This window comes from Schistocerca serialis, chromosome 9, assembly GCF_023864345.2.
Source record: "Schistocerca serialis cubense isolate TAMUIC-IGC-003099 chromosome 9, iqSchSeri2.2, whole genome shotgun sequence".
Lineage (NCBI taxonomy): Eukaryota > Metazoa > Arthropoda > Insecta > Orthoptera > Acrididae > Schistocerca > Schistocerca serialis.
Genome location: NC_064646.1, coordinates 358,231,853 through 358,256,152, shown reverse-complemented (window position 1 = coordinate 358,256,152; position 24,300 = coordinate 358,231,853).

The window sequence follows — 24,300 nt, the reverse complement described above, 5'->3', positions numbered from 1 at the left end:
TCCACAAATCGAATTTCAGTGTCGATTGGTTGACATCTGGTACGTTTATAGCCCGTGTAAGAAGGAGATGTGTGTACCAGTACGTGTAGGAATTCGAAAACGTAATGATTGCCACCTATCAAAACTGCGGGTTTATCTTTCTGTGATATTTCTGCTATCGTTAATCGATATTCCGCGACCACCTTCCAAATACGGAATCGATGGATTCAGCAGGCCCATAATCAGTGCTTTGCGGGTTCGAAATGGTTCAAATGGCTCTGAGCACAATGGGACTTAACATCTGAGGTCATCAGTCCCTAGAATTAGAACTACTTAAATCTAACTAACCTAAAGATATCACACACATCCATGCCCGAGGCAGGATTCGAAACTGCGACCGTATCGATCGAGCGGTTCCGGACTGAAGCGCGTAGAACGACTCGGCCACAATGGCCGGCACCTTGCAGGATACCGGTGACCTAGCCACAAAGGACAGCACAGCCAAGTCATGTACTACATATCCAAAAGTATCCGAACGACATGAATTGCATTTCGACTGATTTGCTTGCAGCCTGCATAACGTAGTGGTCTTGCCGGTCTTCGAATTCGTTTGGAGTACAGACATGTGACTATACAAAATGGATACATCAAAAGATCATAATAGAACACTGTTCCTTCAGGTAATCAGTCCAGATGTAAAACGAGCGAGGTGGTGCTGTGGTTAGCACACTGGACTCGCTTTCGGAGGACGACGGTTAAAATCCAGTCCGGACATCTTAAATTGCGTTGTCCGTGATTTACCTAAATCGTTCCAAGTAAATACCGGGATGGTTCCCGCGAAATGGCAGGGCTCACATCCTTCCTCATCCTTCCCTAACCGGATGGGACCGACGACCTCGCTGTTTTGTCCCCTTCCACGAATAAACCGATCCAGAAGTAAACCAACACCACGATACTGAAAATACTGTAAAATGCGTCATCAGAGATGACAGTCCTTAACACTTGTGAACTGAATTTTATAACAGTAAACGACATTTGAAAATCACTGCCACATTCAGGAGAATCTGATTTCACTAACTCCATCACACACGTCATTCCAGCAAGCTTTAGGCGAAATTAAATATTTTTATTAACAAGGGATTTTGAGACAATATCTAAGCTTCTGAAGTTCTGTGAGACTCGAAGTATTTTTGTTCTTTCGATGGTTTTCCCACACCTGTGAAAGTCGTTCCTGTTACGAGTGTTATAGCCGTCGGTCCCACATAATGCCACCCCAAAACAGCAGGGAACCTCCACCCTGCTGCACTTGCTGGGCAGTGCTTTTGTATGTCCATCCTTTTAGCAGGAGATCTCTGGGACGCTGGCCATTGTGTCTAAGGCGTTCAGTCTGACCAGGATGCCTCCAAACACGTCACAGACGATTGTCTGGTTGAAGGCATATGCGACCCTCATCGGTGAATTGAACGTGGTGGCAATCCTGAGGGGTCCATTCGGCATGTTGTTGGGCGCATCTATACCGTGCTGCATGGTTTTGTGGTTGCAAAGATGGTCCTAGCCATGGACGGCGGGAGTGAAGTTGGGCATCCTGCAGCCTGTTGTGCACAGTTTGAGTCGTAACACGACGACCTGTGGCTGTGAAAAAACCATTATTCAACATGGTGGCGTTGCTCTATGTGTTCCTCCGAACCATAATCCGTAGGTAGCGGTCATCCACAGCAGTAGTACCCCTTGGGCGACCTGAGCGAGGCATGTCATCGACAGTTCATCTGTATCTCTTCCATGTCCGAACAACATCACTTTGGTTCACTCCGAGACGACACTTCCCTTGTTGAGAGCCCTTCCTGGCACAAAGTAACAATGCGGACGCGATCGAACCGCGGTATAGACAGTCTAGGCAGGGTTGAAGTGAAGACAACACAAGCCGTGTACCTCCTTCCTGGTGGAATGACTGGAACTGATCGACTCTCGGACCCCCTCCGTCGTATAGGCGTTGCTCATGTGTGGTTGTTTACATCTTCGGACGGGTTTAGTGACAACTCTGAACAGTCAGAGGGACAGTGTCTGTGATACAAGATGCACAGTCAAGATCTATCTTCAGGAGTTCTGGGAAGTGGGGTGATGCCAAACTTTTTTGGATGTGTGTGGATGAAATCAAAGATTGTTTAAAATTCGAAGTAAGACTTAGGAGATGTTTCTCAAATACATCTTTTTCTAGGAGTGGCGTTGTTTTTGTCAATTTGAGGGACGCTAACTTATGCTACAAAGTAGTTTAGTCTTGTGGTGGAATTCTGAAGCTTAAAGGTCGTGACGGAAACGTAGGCGAAGTTACCATAACTCTTGCAGGATTTGGAATTCGGACGGTCGGGATATTCGAACTGCTATTCGAAGTACCAGCGGAACAGGTAAGTGCAGTGATGGGGCCGTAGGGGAAAGACCTCAGTAATGTTGCCGAACGGTGGTCCAATGCACGCAAATGCCAAGTGTTAAACGGACTGAGACAACGAAATGTCGATTTGCACAACCATGTACCATCGTACGCAGCGTCTTTGGTACCGATTCATCGTTATATACGACGGTCATCCAAGGACGTGTACGGCGTGCAACTCTCCCCGCCTGAGTGTTCACAGAAGCGAGTGGCGCAGTTGCCAGCTGGCGAGGCTCCAGCAGCGCCGGCTATGACTGCGCTGCCACCGACTTAGCTGTAGCTATCCGCCGACAAGTCCCAATTCAAGGCCCCAACCTGAACACGAAAAGCCGTACGACCGAAGACGAAACTCAGAGTGCCATCACTTCACGACATATTCGATACTACCCAAACCTAAGACAATCGTGACGGCTGCAGGTACAACAGGTCTCGATAGTTAATGGAAAACCGATCAATTCCTCCGTTATAGGGGCTTATGTTGTGCAAGAACCAATTCTGAACGAGCAACCTCAAAGCGAAGCGATCTCTGATTGGAGCCGACAGCCAATACGAGCATAAGCGAAAAGTTAACTCGAAACACCATCCTACTAGGAGATTTGAAGAATATTGAGAGAAACAACTTCAGACAGCAGATGGTGACAGCCAAACGGCAGACACGTAAACATAGCCCAGGAGAGATTCAAGAACTGGAGCAAAAACTCTCACGTACCGACAAAATTCTCAAAACAGATTGAAGCGAAAAGCACGAACAGGATAGACGTCGGAAAAACCATCCCAAACCCGAATGAAGAAGTACATATCAAACTGGCCTCTCCAAATGAAGAACCGTTGAAAAGTGGGGACGACCATGGACCCGACAACGGGATTCCATGGTTTTGTGACTCTATGATTAGTAGTCTCACTGAATGAAGCAGGCGTATAAAACTGCCTCGCTCAATGTAAACAGGAGTGTTTCCGACGTGAAGCTGCAGTCTCTAAAGAACTATTTATAGGCCACCGACAGTGACATAGCGATGATACAAGAAGCCGCTACAAAGAAATAAGTGGACGCGTACGGATATGAGGCAATCTTGAACATCAGCAATGAGTGCGGAATGAGGATATTATTCAAAACCGACATACCATGTACAGCACAAACTATACTTGAACCTGGACGAGAATAAGTGCAAAAATATATGATCTGCTCCTTGTTAATCTCTATGTACCTCCAGGTTCAGCGAGAAACGAGCTAGCAGGAGCCCGTTCCGGGATGCATTTGTCCCATTAATAACGGAATTTCGAATGAACATAATTTTGGCTGATGATTTTAACTGCGTATTGTGCCAAGAAGATCAAGTTCCGATCTTCAGGTTTTGCACGGAGTTGTTGTTGTTAACTAATGGACTAAATTCAATCAATACTTGGTGCCATCTTCCACTGCACACGAGGATACACGTACGTAGGTCGTAGTTCGGGAAGCAGACTAGACAAGGCGTACTTAACAGAAAGCTGTATCCATAGTGTAGTCGACTGTGAAATTTAGCCCATCGACTTCTCGAAACACTGCGAATTTCGTATAACAACGCAGTACACTGAACAAAAAACATTCCTAGGAAGGGGTCACAGGTTCGAATCCTGCCTCGGGCATAGATATGTATGATGTCCTTAGGTTAGTTATGTTTAAGTAGTTCTAAGTCTGGGGGACTGATGACCTCAGATGTTAAGTCCCATAGTGCTTAGAGCCATTTGAACCAGTTTTGAACCTAGAAAGGGGCGTATGGCAGATAAATGTGTCTCTTTTGCAGAAGGCAGAAAATGAAACAAGTGATAAACAGCACATGGGAAAAATGTCTTAGGACACAATCCAGATATCCAACAAGCATGATATGGTGTCTAAACACCGTGAAACAGCAGATAAAAAACTGAATCGTTCGACTTGGTCGCATAAAAGCGTACTGGCGAAAATGCACTTCGGACTATCACTTCTTATGCTGTCGCAAACTATCCGAACTATATGACGACCACATGGCGTTAATAGCAAACAGCTGTGGAATAAAACCAACCAAAGGTAGAATCACAGCGTTGGTTTGACAACCTCTAGAGGGTAAAAAGATTCGAGAGCGTTCTCTGATTGAACTGATGCCGGAAACTGCACTAGTATACCGCATGATCACGGAGGTCAAGAGAGTTGACAAAAGTTCCTGCATACTATCAACGACAAATGAGCGCAAGAATATGATCAATAAGCCACATTATTATACCGATTTTTACGCCGAGTCGGCAAAATCCTACATTCAACCCAGACCAACCTTGTAGCCAACATCGCTGATGAAGAAATATATACTATAACCAAAGAGTCACCTACAAAGAAATCGGCTGCCCATAGAATTCTACGCTTGCTTTTTGAAAATCATAGGAATGGAGTTCACCAAAATGGGTGACGTGCAGATACCACCTCGCTTTAGCGAAGGACTGATTGTCCTGATTACCAAAAATTACGTATCACTACGCTGAAGAATTTTCGACCGACTCGTAAATAACTGTAAAATGAAGTCTATACTTCTGGAGGTAATTGGCCCTTATCAAATGAATGCTCTTCCAGGGAGATCTATTTCAAATGCATTATGAGACTGTAGCGAAATTATAAATTTATTGTGGCTATGTAACTGCAAAGTTGGTCTCATGTTTTTTCACTTTCGTAAGGCTTCTGACCGCATCAACCACCGCTTTCTGCTAACCGTAATCCAACGGATGGAGTTCATTGATCATTTTGTTCCGATCATACTCAAATGTATAGCTGGAACTTCCTTTAGAACCAAACGTAATGGCCAACTAGGTTCACCAGTCCCGGTAAAGCAGTCTGTGAGACAAGGCTGTCCCCTTTTTAAGACACTGCAAGCAATCTACACAGAACCATCACTGCTAACCCTGCATCATAGGTTATAAGGTTTACAGATGTTGGCTACAAAAGCAGTGTGTCACGATTATACTGTTGATATCAGTGTAATAGTTAACACGAAATCTCAAGTTGAATTCACTATAATATTACAAACATGAACATGAACCCATGAACCATGGACCTTGCCGTTGGTGGGGAGGCTTGCGTGCCTCAGCGATACAGATAGCCGTACCGTAGGTGCAACCACAACGGAGGGGTATCTGTTGAGAGGCCAGACAAACGTGTGGTTCCTGAAGAGGGGCAGCAGCCTTTTCAGTAGTTGCAAGGGCAACAGTCTGGATGATTGACTGATCTGGCCTTGTAACAATAACCAAAACGGCCTTGCTGTGCTGGTACTGCGAACGGCTGAAAGCAAGGGGAAACTACAGCCGTAATTTTTCCCGAGGGCATGCAGCTTTACTGTATGATTACATGATGATGGCGTCCTCTTGGGTAAAATATTCCGGACGTAAAATAGTCCCCCATTCGGATCTCCGGGCGGGGACTACTCAAGAGGATGTCGTTATCAGGAGAAAGAAAACTGGCGTTCTACGGATCGGAGCGTGGAATGTCAGATCCCTTAATCGGGCAGGTAGGTTAGAAAATTTAAAAAGGGAAATGGATAGGTTGAAGTTAGATATAGTGGGAATTAGTGAAGTTCGGTGGCAGGAGGAACAAGACTTCTGGTCAGTTGACTACAGGGTTATAAACACAAAATAAAATAGGGGTAATGCAGGAGTAGGTTTAATAATGAATAGGAAAATAGGAATGCGGGTAAGCTACTACAAACAGCATAGTGAACGCATTATTGTGGCCAAGATAGATACGAAGCCCACACCTACTACAGTAGTACAAGTTTATATGCCAACTAGCTCTGCAGATGACGAAGAAATTGAAGAAATGTATGATGAAATAAAAGAAATTATTCAGATTGTGAAGGGAGACGAAAATTTAATAGTCATGGGTGACTGGAATTCGAGTGTAGGAAAAGGGAGAGAAGGAAACGTAGTAGGTGAATATGGATTGGGGGACAGAAATGAAAGAGGAAGCCGCCTTGTAGAATTTTGCACAGAGCACAACATAATCATAACTAACACTTGGTTTAAGAATCATGAAAGAAGGTTGTATACGTGGAAGAACCCTGGAGATACTAAAAGGTATCAGATAGATTATATAATGGTAAGACAGAGATTTAGGAACCAGGTTTTAAATTGTAAGACATTTCCAGGGGCAGATGTGGACTCTGACCACAATCTATTGGTTATGACCTGTAGATTAAAACTGAAGAAACTGCAAAAAGGTGGGAATTTAAGGAGATGGGACCTGGATAAACTGAAAGAACCAGAGGTTGTACAGAGATTCAGGGAGAGCATAAGGGAGCAATTGACAGGAATGGGGGAAATAAATACAGTAGAAGAAGAATGGGTAGCTTTGAGGGATGAAGTAGTGAAGGCAGCAGAGGATCAAGTAGGTAAAAAGACGAGGGCTAGTAGAAATCCTTGGGTAACAGAAGAAATACTGAATTTAATTGATGAAAGGAGACAATATAAAAATGCAGTAAGTGAAACAGGCAAAAAGGAATACAAACGTCTCAAAAATGAGATCGACAGGAAGTGCAAAATGGCTAAGCAGGGATGGCTAGAGGACAAATGTAAGGATGTAGAGGCCTATCTCACTAGGGGTAAGATAGATACCGCCTACAGGAAAATTAAAGAGACCTTTGGAGATAAGAGAACGACTTGTATGAATATCAAGAGCTCAGATGGAAACCCAGTTCTAAGCAAAGAAGGGAAAGCAGAAAGATGGAAGGAGTATATAGAGGGTCTATACAAGGGCGATGTACTTGAGGACAATATTATGGAAATGGAAGAGGATGTAGATGAAGATGAAATGGGAGATATGATACTGCGTGAAGAGTTTGACAGAGCACTGAAAGACCTGAGTCGAAACAAGGCCCCCGGAGTAGACAATATTCCATTGGAACTACTGACGGCCGTGGGAGAGCCATTCCTGACAAAACTCTACCATCTGGTGAGCAAAATGTATGAAACAGGCGAAATACCCTCAGACTTCAAGAAGAACATAATAATTCCAATCCCAAAGAAAGCAGGTGTTGACAGATGTGAAAATTACCGAACTATCAGCTTAATAAGTCAAAGCTGCAAAATACTAACACGAATTCTTTACAGACGAATGGAAAAACTAGTAGAAGCCAACCTCGGGGAAGATCAGTTTGGATTCCGTAGAAACACTGGAACACGTGAGGCAATACTGACCTTACGACTTATCTTAGAAGAAAGATTAAGGAAAGGTAAACCTACGTTTCTAGCATTTGTAGACTTAGAGAAAGCTTTTGACAATGTTGACTGGAATACTCTCTTTCAAATTCTAAAGGTGGCAGGGGTAAAATACAGGGAGCGAAAGGCTATTTACAATTTGTACAGAAACCAGATGGCAGTTATAAGAGTCGAGGGACATGAAAGGGAAGCAGTGGTTGGGAAGGGAGTAAGACAGGGTTGTAGCCTGTCCCCGATGTTGTTCAATCTGTATATTGAGCAAGCAGTAAAGGAAACAAAAGAAAAATTAGGAGTAGGTACTAAAATTCATGGAGAAGAAATAAAAACTTTGAGGTTCGCCGATGACATTGTAATTCTGTCAGAGACAGCAAAGGACTTGGAAGAGCAGTTGAATGGAATGGACAGTGTCTTGAAAGGAGGATATAAGATGAACATCAACAAAAGCAAAACAAGGATAATGGAATGTAGTCTAATTAAGTCGGGTGATGCTGAGGGAATTAGATTAGGAAATGAGACACTTAAAGTAGTAAAGGAGTTTTGCTATTTGGGGAGCAAAATAACTGATGATGGTCGAAGTAGAGAGGATATAAAATGTAGGCTGGCTATGGCAAGGAAAGCGTTTCTGAAGAAGAGAAATTTGTTAACATCCAGTATTGATTTAAGTGTCAGGAAGTCATTTCTGAAAGTATTCGTATGGAGTGTAGCCATGTATGGAAGTGAAACATGGACGATAAATAGTTTGGACAAGAAGAGAATAGAAGCTTTCGAAATGTGGTGCTGCAGAAGAATGCTGAAGATTAGATGGGTAGATCACATAACTAATGAGGAAGTATTGAATAGGATTGGGGAGAAGAGAAGTTTGTGGCACAACTTGACCAAAAGAAGGGATCGGTTGGCAGGACATGTTCTGAGGCATCAAGGGATCACCAATTTAGTATTGGAGGGCAGCGTGGAGGGTAAAAATCGTAGAGGGAGACCAAGAGATGAATACACTAAGCAGATTCAGAAGGATGTAGGTTGCAGTAGGTACTGGGAGATGAAAAAGCTTGCACAGGATAGAGTAGCATGGAGAGCTGCATCAAACCAGTCTCAGGACTGAAGATCACAACAACAACAATTACAAACAGTCCGAAATACCAAGTCTTGTTTCAAAATTTTCTTACTATATATTTTACCTTAAAGAAGAGGTAATCTTTTATTGGTGCACATCAATTAAGAGAACTGCTACACACTTTACATCATTTTCATTAACTTCATACAAAAAATTTATTTTGTTGTTCATCAAAGTTATGGTTTTTCAGTAAAACACTAATTCCGCCAGAAGCCACCGTATGAAGGAAAAAAGTCGAAGAAGTGATTGATTTGTTCTGTTTTAAGGACATTGGACTCTTTGTTAAGAAGATATATTAGATTTCTAGTTCAATCTAAGATCGAAAAATTTAACCTATATTTCCGCTTCAAGAGGATAGAATATTAAGGAGAATAAAGTCAGACAACAAGGTGGAATATTGGAGAACGTGAGGATGGGCTGAAGAGGAGGTAGGAGGATTAGTATCAAAATAAATAAGTGAAGCACATCTGTTCGAGTCTGTTTGAAATACTTGCCGGAAGTGGGAATCGAACCCATACGCGACATCTAAGAGAGGAAGATCAATCCACCAGACCACTGAAGCCCACATTCGCTATACTCGAGATGTCGCAAGTTATGAAGCGCTTAGCTTAAAAATTAGATATGGTGTGAAAATTTCGTCCTCTATAAATGTTAGCTGCTCGTAAATTACGCTAGTGTCTTATCAGCGCGATGGGAAGAAGCTTTTATCTATCATGACCTCGGTTTGAAGCCTGTTTGGAATTTTCGCTATGTAAAGTAATTTCTTATCTTGTGAACTACCATTCAGGGGTATGAAGTTAACTAACACTTCGGTTACTAATGTCATTCTAACTATTAATTCTTCATCCTTCTGCTGTTGCTAGACACGTGCTTGAAGGAAACGTTTAATGGTTCTTGTTAAGTTTTAGTAACACCGGACAAAATACAGGGCCAGCAAATGGTTGTGGCGTTCTATGGAAACTGGAAAATAGTCGTTACTATTGGGAAATAATGGAGATAACATTGCTTCTTCTGTTCGCCAGAGATTTTATAGAGGTGGATAATCTTCAAATAAGACCGTTCCCCTGTCCACACAGCGATCTATGTAAACCATTGGCTTCAAATGGCCGGAGATGTTGAGCTGCTGGACGGATCTCCCAAAGGTGCTGACCTCAGTCCCATAGAGCAAGTATGGGGCGAGATGGAGAATATTATCAGATGGCGAGGATCAGCACCGGTAGCCAAAATAGCGCTGTCCGAAACAGATCACGATGCAACGGAAGAGTTGGCACAGAATAACAAAATCCGGAAACTAGTTGCTTGTATCCCCCGGCGGCCGCACGTAGTTGTAGAAGAGTTTTTCCTTAACAACTCAAACATTTCAGTATCGTGTCCATACACAGTACTGAAATTATTAAGGACGACTTTTTTTATGCAAATGAACGTTTTAGTTTTCTTATCTTTTTCGTATCTTTATTTTTTTAGAAATGTGGAACAGATTATTCATAAAAACAAGGTTGTCTACTTCACTCTTTTGAGTCGCTCAGTAAACTCTTGATTTTGAATTTCTTTACGGCTTTGATCAAAAAGACAGAAAAAAAACATGAAGCTAACTTTTTTCTGACTGACAGATGACGTCAATGCCGATGAAGGCATCAAAAAGAAAGTAATTTTTTTTTACGTCGAAAAAATGCATCATATTAATTTGTATTACAGGCAGGCAGGAAACCAGTACCGACAAAAGCACAAAAGAGATATTAATTCATTTTAATCCCAGGCAGCATTCACCGTGCATAAAGAAAGAAAGTTATGCAAGGTAGGTGTAAGACTTACAAATAATGAATATAAAATATTTCTCGTTGTCCTCCTGAAGTAATAAGTCTTACCAGCAACTAAAATTCATGGAAGTGACAGGATTCGGAACCCCTACCTGCAGATATGAAACTTACCGCCTTAACCACTATCCAGTTCTACCAATTACGTACACTACGATTGCGAAGAGGTATGTTCTGGTCTGTAATGTCATACGTTTTCCATGAAAAAGAAATCATATACAGAATGAAAGGAACACATTGCGATATAAATTCAGGTAATCCGTCAAATTTTGAAAACCATGAAGGAGTTATGAAGAACATAAGCTCACTAAAAGTGGTGCAACAAGTTTTCTGTTAGATTTTATCAGTACCTGTTTTGGAGGTGCCGTGTGTAGCAGAGTGTTTGCTTCTAACTCAAGTGCCATAAAATTTCGGCACAGTGACGACGTAGCTTATCGTAAGCTTTTCGTACCTACCTCATGACGAAAATTTGATGTAATGAAACAAACCGCTTTGTTTTAGTCGCAATAGCGAAATGATACAAGTATATCACGCAGTAAATAAAATGTATATTTACAAAGAAAATGTATCTGTTCTGAAGCAGATACGAAAAGAGAGACATGAAAAAGCGTGTAGTTCTGCTATTCAATACGTTTCTCACCTCCAGATTTACCTTAGTATGCTCATTGCGTCCGTAACGTTTGTCTCGAGTGATGGTTGCCTAAATGACAAACAACACATAAACAGCAGTCAATAACGCTACCTTGGAGCCTTTTATGAGCCTTGCTTGCAAGGTAAAAACAGACACAACTGCGCAGTCCTACAACGAGTGAAATGCAGGTTGTGAGATGGCTTATGTAGCAGAACTTCTCGTATGATTTAGTCACTGAATTTTGTTGTGGCCGTTTGCAGATCGAATAAAGAAAGCTAAATAACATTTTTGAAGGTAACTGCCAACAGCCGTTAAGTAATGTATAAAATACATATTCGAATCATCAACTGCTTTTATTTTAATCCGAAATTCTACCGGTTTCGGTCTTGGACCATGTTCGTGGATGAAGGGTTAAAATGACTGAAGCCACCATATTGCATTAGTCGTTACATAAAATGTGTAGTGCATGCCATGAATTTAAATAAATGACACAGGACTTTAAAAGCAAACATCCGAATACTAATTGTATACAGAGTCGTACAGTATTCGGTTGTTTACTTTTAAAGTCCTGTGTCATATATTTACATTCATGGAATGCACTACACTTTTTAAGTAACGACTAACTCAATATGGTGGATTAAATTATTTTAACCCTTCATCTGTGAAGATGGCCCAAGATCGAAATAGGTAGAATTTGCGTTTAAAGTAAGAACAGCTGATGGTTAAAATATGCATTTTATATAAAACTAGGCAAATACAAACCGCAGTGGTTCTCCAGCGAGATCAGAACCGACTTGTACGTCAAACAGTACAGAGATAATAGAAAGTGTTACCACTAAGGCAACATGTCACTGCTGCGGTATATCTTTTCTCGTTACGTCCATGTTTCATAATGAAGATTACTCGGAACGTGACGCTACAGAGTATACCTAGTTTATGTGCGAAACGTCAAATCTGGGTTCAAACAATGTGTTTTGCTTACTCAGTGTCACATCTTAAATGGGAGGTATTTAGAATATTTCATAGTGATGTGAAGGAAGTAGAGTATTAGACATAAATTCTGGCTGCTGGCCGGCTGCCTAACAGAAGAAATCCAAGTCGTTGACTCAAGGCTGCCAGCATAGGCCTGCAGAATTCTAAGTCCGTCCTTATGCAGTATCTAGCAACACTGTACGATGCGGAAGTGTATGGAAAAAATTCTGTCAGTCTTCCCGAGATGAATGTATCTGCTAGTGGTGCGTGGTAGTATGCCTCGAGTTCCGCGAAGCTGCAGGGTCGGCTCCACACTATTCCCTCGTTCCTTCAAATCGCATATCACTTATCTGCAAAGGTTATCAGTCTGATGGACTTTCAAATACAATTCGACTATTGTCTAATACACATGCAGTAGCAAAATGTTCCAGAAACATTTCCGCCAAATTGCTTGTGGCTGTGTAAGATCATAACAGTTTAAGCTCGAGTGTTTCCTCACCCCACAAGAGCTAGCGGCTGTCGTTCGTACCTGCCAGCCGGCAACGTCAGACGCCTCCGACTACGTGAACGGGATGCGACATTATGGGTATATTTATAAGCGGTCATTTTCTTATTTGAAGTTCTCCTATTTATCAGGCAGTTACGATTTGATTTTACCGTGTCTGAATCTTATGAACGTTGTTCAGGTATGATAAATATAGTTGCACGAGAAAAATGGTCTAACATTTGCAACGTGTTGTTTGCTTTGAGTTTGATAAAGGAGTGAAGACAACGGAGACAGCTCTAAACCTTTGTATTGTGTGTGGAGCGAGTGCTTTCGGACAAACAACGCCAGAAAGAAACCTTTTTACTTCAAGAAACATTCGGGAAGCCTCGAGAACAGTCATATATGATGAAACATGACCAGTCAAGTGTTATGTGATATTTGCATTCAATAGGCAATGTTCAGAAGCCTGGAACAGTAGTTTTGACAGTTCTAATTTAAAACAGCATACATTGGAGGGGTGAGTGTTAATACATTTTGCTTGATGGCTTCAGTTGGCTTATTGAGAATTCTAATGACGTATTCCTAATATTGACTGGTTATGATATATTTATATTAGCTTCTTCACTAGAAATAGTGGCTGAGCTCAGACAAAAGACATATATTCGAGCGAAGGGCAGTGTGTATACAACATTTTGCGTTAGCAGGCTCAAACACGTGTTGTGCATTACGAAAATCTCCCCAGGCGAGAGTATACCGCAGCTGGTAATTTTTGTCAACAACTAAGACACGTATTGGTCTCATTGTAAGAAAAAAAGACCTACTAAACTTTATGATCTCCTGATACTACACGATAACTCACTCTCTGGACTCTAATAACAAACTATCCAGAAGATTGAAAAGTCATTCGTCACACACTTATTCTTCTGATCACATCCCTTATGGAAAAACAGTCAATACACGGACCTAATTTCAGCTGCAGGAGTCTCCAAACTAAAATATGCCATAGTGTCTTCAGGTTTCGATAAATCCTTTGATAGGATTAATAGTCAGTACCTCATTCGGAGTATGTACGCGATGAGTTTCCCACTTCGCATTGTTGTTGCTATACGAAATGCAATCATGAATAATTTAGCCAGATTCACATCGTTGGACAAATTAGCCGACCAAACGAAGACACCAGCTACATTTGGCAGGACTGCTCGATGCCTATGGCGCTCTTATTTGTTGCAAAACCCCTGCTCGCCTCCCTGCAACAACGTTGTCAAGGCCTTGAAATCCATGGACAGAAAATAGTGTGTCAGGTGTACGCCGATGACGCTGGCTTCCTGGTTACGAACAGTACTGTGGTCGACACCGCCCTGCAGATAATAAGAAAATACGACAAGGTATCCGTCGCCAAGTTAACAGGAAGAAGTACGGGATTCTTAACATCGGCCACCGAATAGAGGTGAAAACTCAAGGACAGTTGAATGAGCTTGCCAATCTAAATTGTTTCGGCACTGACCTTAAACGTAGCATACAGCACTCGGTTGCGGCAATTTTCCGCACAGTACTAACTAGCATACGCGCCTGTGTGCGAGAAAAGAGCCTTAGACGGTCGAATGCACTTCAACGAGTAGCAGTAGCAAATGTATACATCACCGCGAAAACCAACTATACTACACAAATTTTACCATTACCTCCGAACACGGCCTAAAGAATGATATCTGAGCTGGGTCACTTTGTGAGCCGTGGAGGCATCTTCAAGGTAAAGTACGACTCATTGACTCTAGCTACAAAAAAAGATGGCTTCAATCTTATTTATGTTAACAAAAGGGCTCAAGCATTATACATCTCCAATACGTACAAGATATGGGAAAACGTGACTACAAGCCTGACGTCACACCTCCTTAACGAAATAGCACTGCCTGACCTTCAAGGCTCCCATTGATGTACGGCGTATTCCCAAGGGGTTGCACCACTTTAAATTGTTTTTAATAGAGTACAGTTATGTACAAATGAAGCTAGCGAAAAGAATATACAAGCACCTGATGACATTTAAGTGGAGAAACATCGAAGAATAATGTAGCACACACAACTGGAACACAACATGGGCAAGTATCCATTATCGGAACTTGCCTTCATTCTTAAGAGCGGTGGTACTATGCGGTAATCAGAAAAATTCTAACCAATGCACACTATTCACATGGTGGGCACGCCAAAGCGTACAGTGTGTAATTTACTGGACACAGAGGAACATCGTTTCGTGGGCGACAGAGCAAACGGAGTATGGAATTCCAGTAGACAGAAGATAGCTACTATCAGTAGAACCCCGCCTCACTTAACAACACCTAAAGATTTTCTGAACTCTCATAGTACTCCTTACCCAGACACGAAACGAAATGCAACTACCCAGTTGAAAAGACAAGCAGTTCATTATGTTCATAGCAAATAAGATAAAAACGTGAGAGACTTCTGGGTTTATTTAGCAACATAACATCGCATGTTAATGAGAATTAAATAACAATACCGTCACAATAAAAGCAGTTTTTCAACGCACATATCGTTTTTGTTACGACATTTATTTTATGTAATCATTATTATTAAATAAGACAAGTGTACTGGTTATCGAATAATTTGCAAAATAAAATGAGGTTTTAGTTTCTCTATAAGGAAGAAGCGTTTATTCTGTCTTGGCAAAGAAGCCACTGTCAACTGATAAGTGACCATTCTTTTCCATTCCTTTTATTTAATAAGAAGAGGAGGTACAATCAAAAAAAGAATGGGTGGGATACCCGACTCTCACTCAGGAGGCTCGGGGTCCGTTACCGGTACCGGAACATACATTTTATGCCCCAAGTTTTGGCACTTCTCAAGGCTGCTTCTTGTTTTCGATGTGTTGCGACTCTAGGTTCCAAGCATCAGGAGAGAAAAAGGCAAGAAAAGCAGATACGTGTTTACATGATGGCGGGGCCGTAATGAAGATAGAAGAGAGGGTTGTCGCGTTTTGGACGGCTGATGCGTCGGTCTTATGGAGCTCGTTAGCTAAACCGGTTGGAGCGTCGTGCTAACAGCCCGAAGATCGTGGGTTCGATCTTCTGCCCACACCCCACCACGGACCGTTTCACTTTCCTCCGCTGAGAAGGCAATGCTTCCCCGTTTCGGATCTCGTTGGAGCAGCACTGCAGTTTGTGAGTCTTTTCCTAGTTTCATTCTTCGATCTGGAAACACACGAAACGAAATTCAGTAACTAAATCGTGAGACAAGTTCTGCATCGTAAGCCATCTCCCAACCACCATTTAACACGCTATAGGATTGAGCAGAAGTGGCTGTTTCGGAAGTACAGAGTTACGTCACAAGAAAGGCTTAGAAAAGGCGACAATGGACCATTAATTACGGTAACTTGCGTGTTGTTTGTCATCAATGGAATCACCATCCGAGACGAACGTTACAGGAGCGGTGAATATACTGAGGTATATCTGGAGGTGAAAAACGTGTTGAAAAGCAGAATTGCACGCTATTGCATATCTTTCTTTTGGTATCTGTATCAGAAGAGATACATTTTCGTTGTAAACATACATTTTGATTACTGTCTGATTACTTGAATCAGTTCACAGATGCGACTGAAACTAACTCGTTTCTTCCACTTCATTAAACTTTCGTCGTAAGTCAGATATGATAAGTGTGTAATTCTACTGCATTTTCTGATACACTTCAATCATAGTAAAAGAAGATATGTTGCAAACATTCTGAAGCCATTTTCTGCAAAGGTAATTGCCAGGTGAGTGACGTCGCCAGCACTGTGCCGAAATTTTATGGCTCTTGCTTTCGCAGCTAAATCTCTCCCCTACACGGCATCTCCAAAGAAAGCAGATCTGATTAAACATTGCAGAATACTTACCGTCTCACTTTCAGTTTGCTTAAGTTCCTTACAACTCCGGTCATGGACTACCTGCATTTCCGTTGAAGATGTACTGGAAGGCTTTCATTCCGCATCTCATTTCTTTTTCATGGAAAATGTGTAATATTACAGATCGTAACATACCATTTCGCAAGCGTAGCGTACGTGATTGGTAGGCTGGGGTACTGGTTACGTAGATCAATTTCTTATCTGCAAGGGGCTCCGAATTCTGTCACTTCCACGAATTTTAGTTGCTGGTAAGAACTGTTAGTTTAGGAGGACAACGACAATTATTAAGTACTCATAATTTGTAAGTATTACTCCTATCTTACACCACTTTTTTTTCTTTATCTATTGTGAATGCTGCCTAGTATTAAAAAGAACTGATATCGATTATGTGCTTTCATCTGTATTGGTGTCCTGCCTGCATGTAAATAAAGAAAACGCAAATTAATGTGATGCATTTTCTCGACGTAAAAACTAATTACTTTTCCTCTGATGCCTTCATCGGCATTGACGTCATCGGCCACGTCAGAAAAGAAATTAGCTTAAAGTTTGTCTCAGTCTCTTTGATCAATGATTGTAGAATAATTCAAAATCAAGAGCTTTTGAGCAACTGGAAAAAAGTGAAAATATGCTCCTAATTTTTAAGGAAATAAAAATAATAAGTTTTTTCGAAGGAGATAAAGCGTTCGTGTTTCACAAACAATTTCTTCCTAACATCTCAATAATTTCAGTACCATGTCCGTTCCCGTAGCACGGTCGACTGTCAGCAAGACGATCTTCGGTCCGCAGCTCGAGGTCGTGTGGTAGCGTTCTAGCTTCCCGCGCCCGGGTTCCCGAGTTCGATTCCCGGCGGAGTCAGGGATTTTCTCTGCCTCGTGATGACTGGGTGTTGTGTGTTGTCCTTAGATTAGTTAGGTTTAAGTAGTTCTAAGTTCTAGGGGACCGATGACCATAGATGTTAAGTCCCATAGTGCTCAGAACCATTTGAACCATTTTTGACGATCTTTGGCTCTACGTTTGGGCGTAGGACACATGCCTTCCGTAAGAGGGTACGCTTAGCAGGTCTGTTGCCTCTCAAACAAGCCTGAATGTTAACAGACAGTAGCCTCTCCATGCCTCCGCGGAGCCGCTGATTTCAATCACTTCACAGTGAACATGCCCTTCGCTGTTTCAGATACGTGAGTAGAATGACGAAGAAAATGCTACGTTACAAAGGTTACGCTCTCAGTTTCCAAAAATGGTATAACACGATGGACGTGCAACATTAAGAATAGCAAAAGCGTTACTTAAACTGACTGCATATCAGACACACATGCTCGAGGGTCAAGATGACCACAACCGCGCGGAAGTAGCTTGTGATAAAATTCGAGAGCAAATGATGCTTTGTTGTCTGTTTAAGAAAGCTACAGAATACACCAGGTCTTCCTGAAAAGTAATGCCTCCGAATTTTATATCAGAAAATTCGTAAAGCATTTTAAATAAAATAATCGTCGTTAACATTATATGGCCTTATTCTTGGCGTCCACACATTTTCAGTCCTCTGGCGGTAGAGGGCTCTAAGTTGTAATTTGTAACATGGCAATACGTAACGTAACTATGTCAATACATGAGTAACAGCGTGGTCTAATCGTCGATTTAGAGCAGTTCGTTCACATGTGGAACACGCTCAGACCACACACGAGCGCCGTGACATCTGCAACAATCCGACGCCTTAGGTTTACAGCCATCGATCATACTCCGTACCGTTGTGGCTTAGCTCCATCCATTTTTCATCTCTTTCCTAAACACACAGAGTACCTTCGAGAGCTTCGTTTTGACAGGGATGAAGTATCGCAAGCTGAGGTGATGTTGTGGTTCCGTCAAAACCGTTAAACGTTTTACACAGACGGTACCAGCAAATTGGTCTTGTTGAGAGAAATATCTTCTTTGCCTGAGCCACTGCATTGAGAAATAAATATGCAATCATAAAGAATAAAGATGTAAAATATTGTTTAAGTTTTTCTGTTTAAAAAGCTGGAGAGGAGGAGAAATGATTAGCCAATAGGTTAACACAACATACAGAAGGTTTACTTAATTTGTAATACAACAAGAAAAAGAGTCCTGCGGTCAGAGTGTCAACAGGTATGAGACTCACTGCAGTGAATCACCAGATCCTGATTGACTGCTGTTGGTGTCTGAAGGAAACTTGCAGTTCCATTGCCAGCATAAGACGACCATGGGGTGGTATCGTTATGTGATGTCACACTTTTTGTAGTTCAGCTAGCAATGGCAGGGCCATTAGTCCCAATAAAATGACGATAAAGAAGTAAACTGATTAAATAGTGGAATACTGTTTACGGTGACTGTCGGACCTGCTATCCCAACTTTGAGGGAATGCTGAAAAATATTGACTTTGAGTTTTTTTAGTAGAAACTTGTAAGTTAACCAAATGTTATTCACGGCCTAGTCCTTTCTTCTTAATACCTACGTATTTATTTCTCGACATTGTCACTCTGGCAACAAATTTTTCCCAATGAGGAACCATTCTATGGACACAGTCACTGTAGAATGTTTGTCTGACGTTTTCCATGGAGGCACAACATCACTTTTGCTTGCATCGCTTCATCACTACCAAAGTGCTCGAAGAAGTTCTTTAAATTTTGCAAACAGATGAAACTCGGATGGGGCCAAGTCCGGATCTTACAGAGGATGATCTGTGAGGGTTAATCGAAGGTATCGGATTGTTACAGATGTCGCAGCAGTTGTGTGTGGTGTGACACCGTCATGCTGAAGAAATGCATCCTCACTGAGTGGTTGAACTTTATGAATTCCATACACTATTACAACATGCTGTTTTTCATGCACAAACATAGTTATGTTGCACGTTGTCATGTTACACGCTACAATTCAGATCACCCTAATGATGGTAATGTGCTGCAAATATGTTATTGTTGTTGTTGTTGCTGTGGTGTTGAGTCCTGAGACTGGTTTGATGCAGCTCTCCATGCTACTCTATCCTGTGCAAGCTTCTTCATCTCCCAGTACCTACGTCAACCTACATCCTTTTGACTCTGCTTAGTGTATTCATCTCTTGGTCTCCCTCTACGATTTTTATACTCCACGCTGCCCTCCAATGCTAAATTGGGGATCCCTTGATGTCTCATAACATGTCCTACCAACCGATCCCTTCTTCTAGTCAAGTTGTGCCACTCCTCTTCTCCCCAATCCTATTCAATACTTCCTCATTAGTTATGTGATCTACCCACCTAATCTTCAGCATTCTTCTGTAGCACCACATTTCGAAAGCTTCTATTCTCTTCTTGTCCAAACTGTTTATCGTCCATGTTTCACTTCCATACATGGCTACACTCCATACGAATACTTTCAGAAACAACTTCCTGACACTTAAATCTATACTCGCTATTAACAAATTTCTCTTCTTCAGAGACGCTTTCCTTGCCATTGCCAGTCTACATTTTATATCCTCTCTACTTCGACCAAAATCAGTTATTTTGCTCCCCAAATAGCAAAACTCCTTTACTACTTTAAGTGTCTCATTTACTAATCTAATCCCTCAGCATCACCCGACTTAATTCGACTACATTCCATTATCCTTGTTTTGCTTTGGTGGTGTTCATCTTATATCCTCCTTTCAAGATACTATCCATTCCGTTCAACTGCTCTTCCAAGTCCTTTGCTGTCTCTGACAGAATTACTATGTCATCGGCAAACCTCAAAGATTTTATTACTTCTTCATGGATTTTAATACCTACTCCGAATTTTTCTATTGTTTCCTTCACTGCTTGCTCAATGTAAAGATTGAATAACATCGGGGAAAGGCTACAACCCTGTCTCACTCCCTTCCCAACCGCTGCTTCCCTTTCATGTCCCTCGACTCTTATAACTGCCATCTGGTTTCTGTACAAATTGTAAATAGCCTTTCGCTCCCTGTATTTTACCTCTGCCAGCTTCAGAATTTGAAAGAGAGTATTCCAGTCAACATTGTCAAACGCTTTCTCTAAGTCTACAAATGCTAGAAACGTAGGTTTTCCTTTCCTTAATGTAGCTTCTGAGATAAGTCGTAGGGTCAGTATTGCCTCACGTGTTCCAATATTTCTACGGATATATTTTACCTTCGGAATATTTTACCCATCATCATTTAACCATACAGTAAAGCTGAATGTCCTCGGTAAAAATTACGGCTGTAGTTTCCCCTTGCTTTCAGCCGTTCGCAGTACCAGCACAGCAAGGCGGTATTGGTTAGTGTTACAAGGCCAGATCAGTCAATCATCCAGACTGTTGCCGCTGCAACTACTGAAAAATCTGCTGCCCCTCTTCAGGAACCACGCGTTGTCTGCAAATGTATAAACACGAATAAAGATGTAAAATGTTAATAACTTTCGTTTTACTTAAAAAGCTTTAAGAGTTTTCACATAATAAATTCGGTGGCATTACTGTTCTGGAAACCCTCGTACAACTACGTCCACTAACTGCAAATAAACGGCAGCTTACCTCATAATCTTCCTGTCACCTTGACTGTTACAGCAGTGCTGAGCGAACACACAGAAAATGTTGTTGAGCAAGGGCTAGAGGAAAGGTCATAAACTGATGACAAAATATATTCATCTGCATAATCCTGAAAACAGCTATGCCATGGTTCTTTGTTAGGTGAACCATCTCTGAACGTCACATCAGTGCTCTTAGTTGCCATTATATACGTCGCCGTCATTGAATAAAATGAATACTTTTCTTGTTAATTATACCTGCACACGGCAGTTTTAATCACAGTTTAATATGTGTCTTATTACTGTCTCTATTCGGAATAACAAATCCTTCAAGACGCTGCGAAATAAGTTGGTAGACAGAAATAAATTATCCATGCTGTGGAATTCCATACAACTTCATGAGGTCTCTATATTTACTGTGATTAAGTTAACTTTGTCTTGCTACAGCCAAACAAGGAGATGTAAGGTAGACCACAATTTCAAAGCTGACTGACTCTCAGCAAGTTGCAAATGATACGATTGTGGAAGGTTGAAACATTTCACTTGTTCTGATGTGATATTTAAAATGCATTTCACGCAAATAACTTAAGGGAAAACAGGTGGATAAGTTCCTTGCCAACAGCCGATATATCGACAGGTGAAAACCTGTTGTGTACTGTTTAATACACAATGGTAAACAGATATATGCTAAATACTGGTGTGGCAACTGTCATCGTAGGAAAGCTGGAAAGGAGCTGACTAGTGAACAACTTCATGGAGCATTCAAAATAATTACTTAACGTTTAATTCTCCAAGGAGATGAAGACCAGTTACCAATAATGCAGCAAGAAACAGAGTGCAGCATTTACAATGTTAACAAGGATGGGGCTCTCTGAAGGCAGTAACGAGGAGTGCTCGTAGTCCAGAGTCAATGGAGGCATGGCGCAACAAGCGTGCACCACTGGGTCCGCCGGATCACACACGACTGCTATCGGTGTCTGACTGAAACTTGCATTTTGTTGCCAACTTTGAGACGCCAACGGGCAGTATCGATACGTGGCACCACAAAACCCTTTCGTTGAGAGTGAATAAAGAAAATGGGATATCACCGTGCAAGGAATCTTAAATCGTCCTACAGGGCGCTCTGTCATTGTTGGTCCAACCGGCGGAGTACACTCCGTAAACAATTAGCGTCAAAACACAGCTATACGTAAACAACGTCGCATAGACTCAAAGACAAAAAAAGAAGAAGAAAAAGATGCGGCACTCCTTGAAGGAACTGCCTGAAGGGAACGAAAAATAGGTAGATGTGACATACTTGTAAAGACAATCATATGACTTACAATTTCACAAAAACTCGATGATTTATTCAACAGAAATAAGCAGTTGTTCGGCTTGGGATTGCTGTATATCGTACTGAGGGATATCGTCCCAAATTCTGTCCAATTATCGCATCAGGTTGTCGAAATCCGGAGTATTTGCTATCCATAATGCTCCAAATTTTGTCAGCTTTGAAGAGATTTGGTGACATTGCTGGTCAAGGAAAGGTTTGACAAGCACAATTACAAGCAGTAGAAACTCTTGCCACGTGTGGGCGGGCACTATCTTGCTGAAATGTAAACCTAGGAAGGATGTCATTAAGTGCAACAAGACGGAGGGGAGAATATTGTCGATTTACCGCTGTCTTTTAAGGATGCGCGGATGACAACCAAAGGGTCCTGCAACGGAAAGAGATGGCACCACAGACCATCACTTACGGTCGTCTGGCTGTATAGCAAGCAACAGTCAGGTTGATATCCCACCGCTGACCTGGGGTGACTCCAGACACGTCTCCAATGCTTGTCAGGTCTCAATTAGAAGCGCGACTGCTTTACTGAAGACAATTCTTCTTCAGTCAATGAGGTTCCAGGCTGTGTCTGGAAACGCCCCAAGCAGTGGTGCCAAACTGCCATACGGCCCGATAAACATAAGAGATGGTCGAGGTTACCATTACTTTTCACGGTAGGACGCTTATGGTTGCCATCCACGCCAGCCTTACAGAACAGCGGTACGTTGACGATATTCTGCGCCCCGTTTGATCGCCCTTCAGAGACAAGCTATTCTGGGCTTTCATTTCATCAAAATAATGCCCTCCCACACACATTGAGAGTTTTTACTGCTTTTCTACGCGCTTGCCAAACCAGATCCTGGCCTACGATGCCACCGAATCGCTCCCCAATTAAGACAGTTCGGAGCATTACGACAGGGAACGACAGCCGTCTCCGGATTTTGACCATCTAATGCGCCAACTGAACAGAATTTGGCGTGATGCCCTGAGTAGGAGATAAGAAAACTCTATCAATCAATGCCAATAACTTCCTACCTAAGGGACAGTAGTGGACCAATTCGTGATTGACTTCATCAATTTGGGAAGCTGTTTCTCTTGAAACAAACATCCAACTTTGGGAAATTTTAATCACTTGCTCGTCTGTACACACACATCACGTCTACTGATTTCCGTCCCATTCGCAAAATACCCTTGTGGCGAGTTTTCGTCATCTTAGACTGTATTATCGTTAGTGAAATACTAATTAACAACAGACGAGCAACTAACGCTAGTTGTGTACCTCTGTGGTTCGTCGAGAGAGAAAGCAGAATACCATTCACGTCCAGGAAAAAAAAAACGCGTCGAACGACTAGAGACAGGACGTTCATATTGATGGAATATGTACATTAGTAAGTTCTGCATGTTCTGCAGACCACCCACCGAGAAAATCGACGCCTCATCCGAATGGCATTGAAGGACAGATCTGCGTACTCCTCGGCTCTGGCGTAAAAGTGGGACACATAATACACTACCAGGGGTGACAGTTCGTCGCTGCTTATTGTGTGCACGTCGTCCACTTCTCCACCTACTTTTGACGTGTGTGCAGAAACATGCTAGACGGCGATGGTGTAAGGAACGACGTGACTGGAAATGGGAATGGAATCAGATAGTGTTTTCGGACGAATTCAGGTTCTATTTCTTTGAGAACGATGGCCGCATTTTGGTTCGGTGTGGACAGGGGGAGCGGCATCACAGTGACTGCATTCGCTCAAGGTATGCAGCGCCAACTCAAGGCCATTGTGTACGATCACAAATCAGAGTTGATGCGTGCCCAGGTCACTGCGAAGTGTGTGACCAAAGAGAATGACATCCTGCGACCCGTAGCCATACCCTTGCTGTACAACACCCCGGACGCCATTTTTCGGCAGGACAATGAACGACCATATGTTTCTGAACGAACACGTGCCTTCTTGGCGTCACACGATATCAGCCGTTTGCGCAGGCCTGCCAAA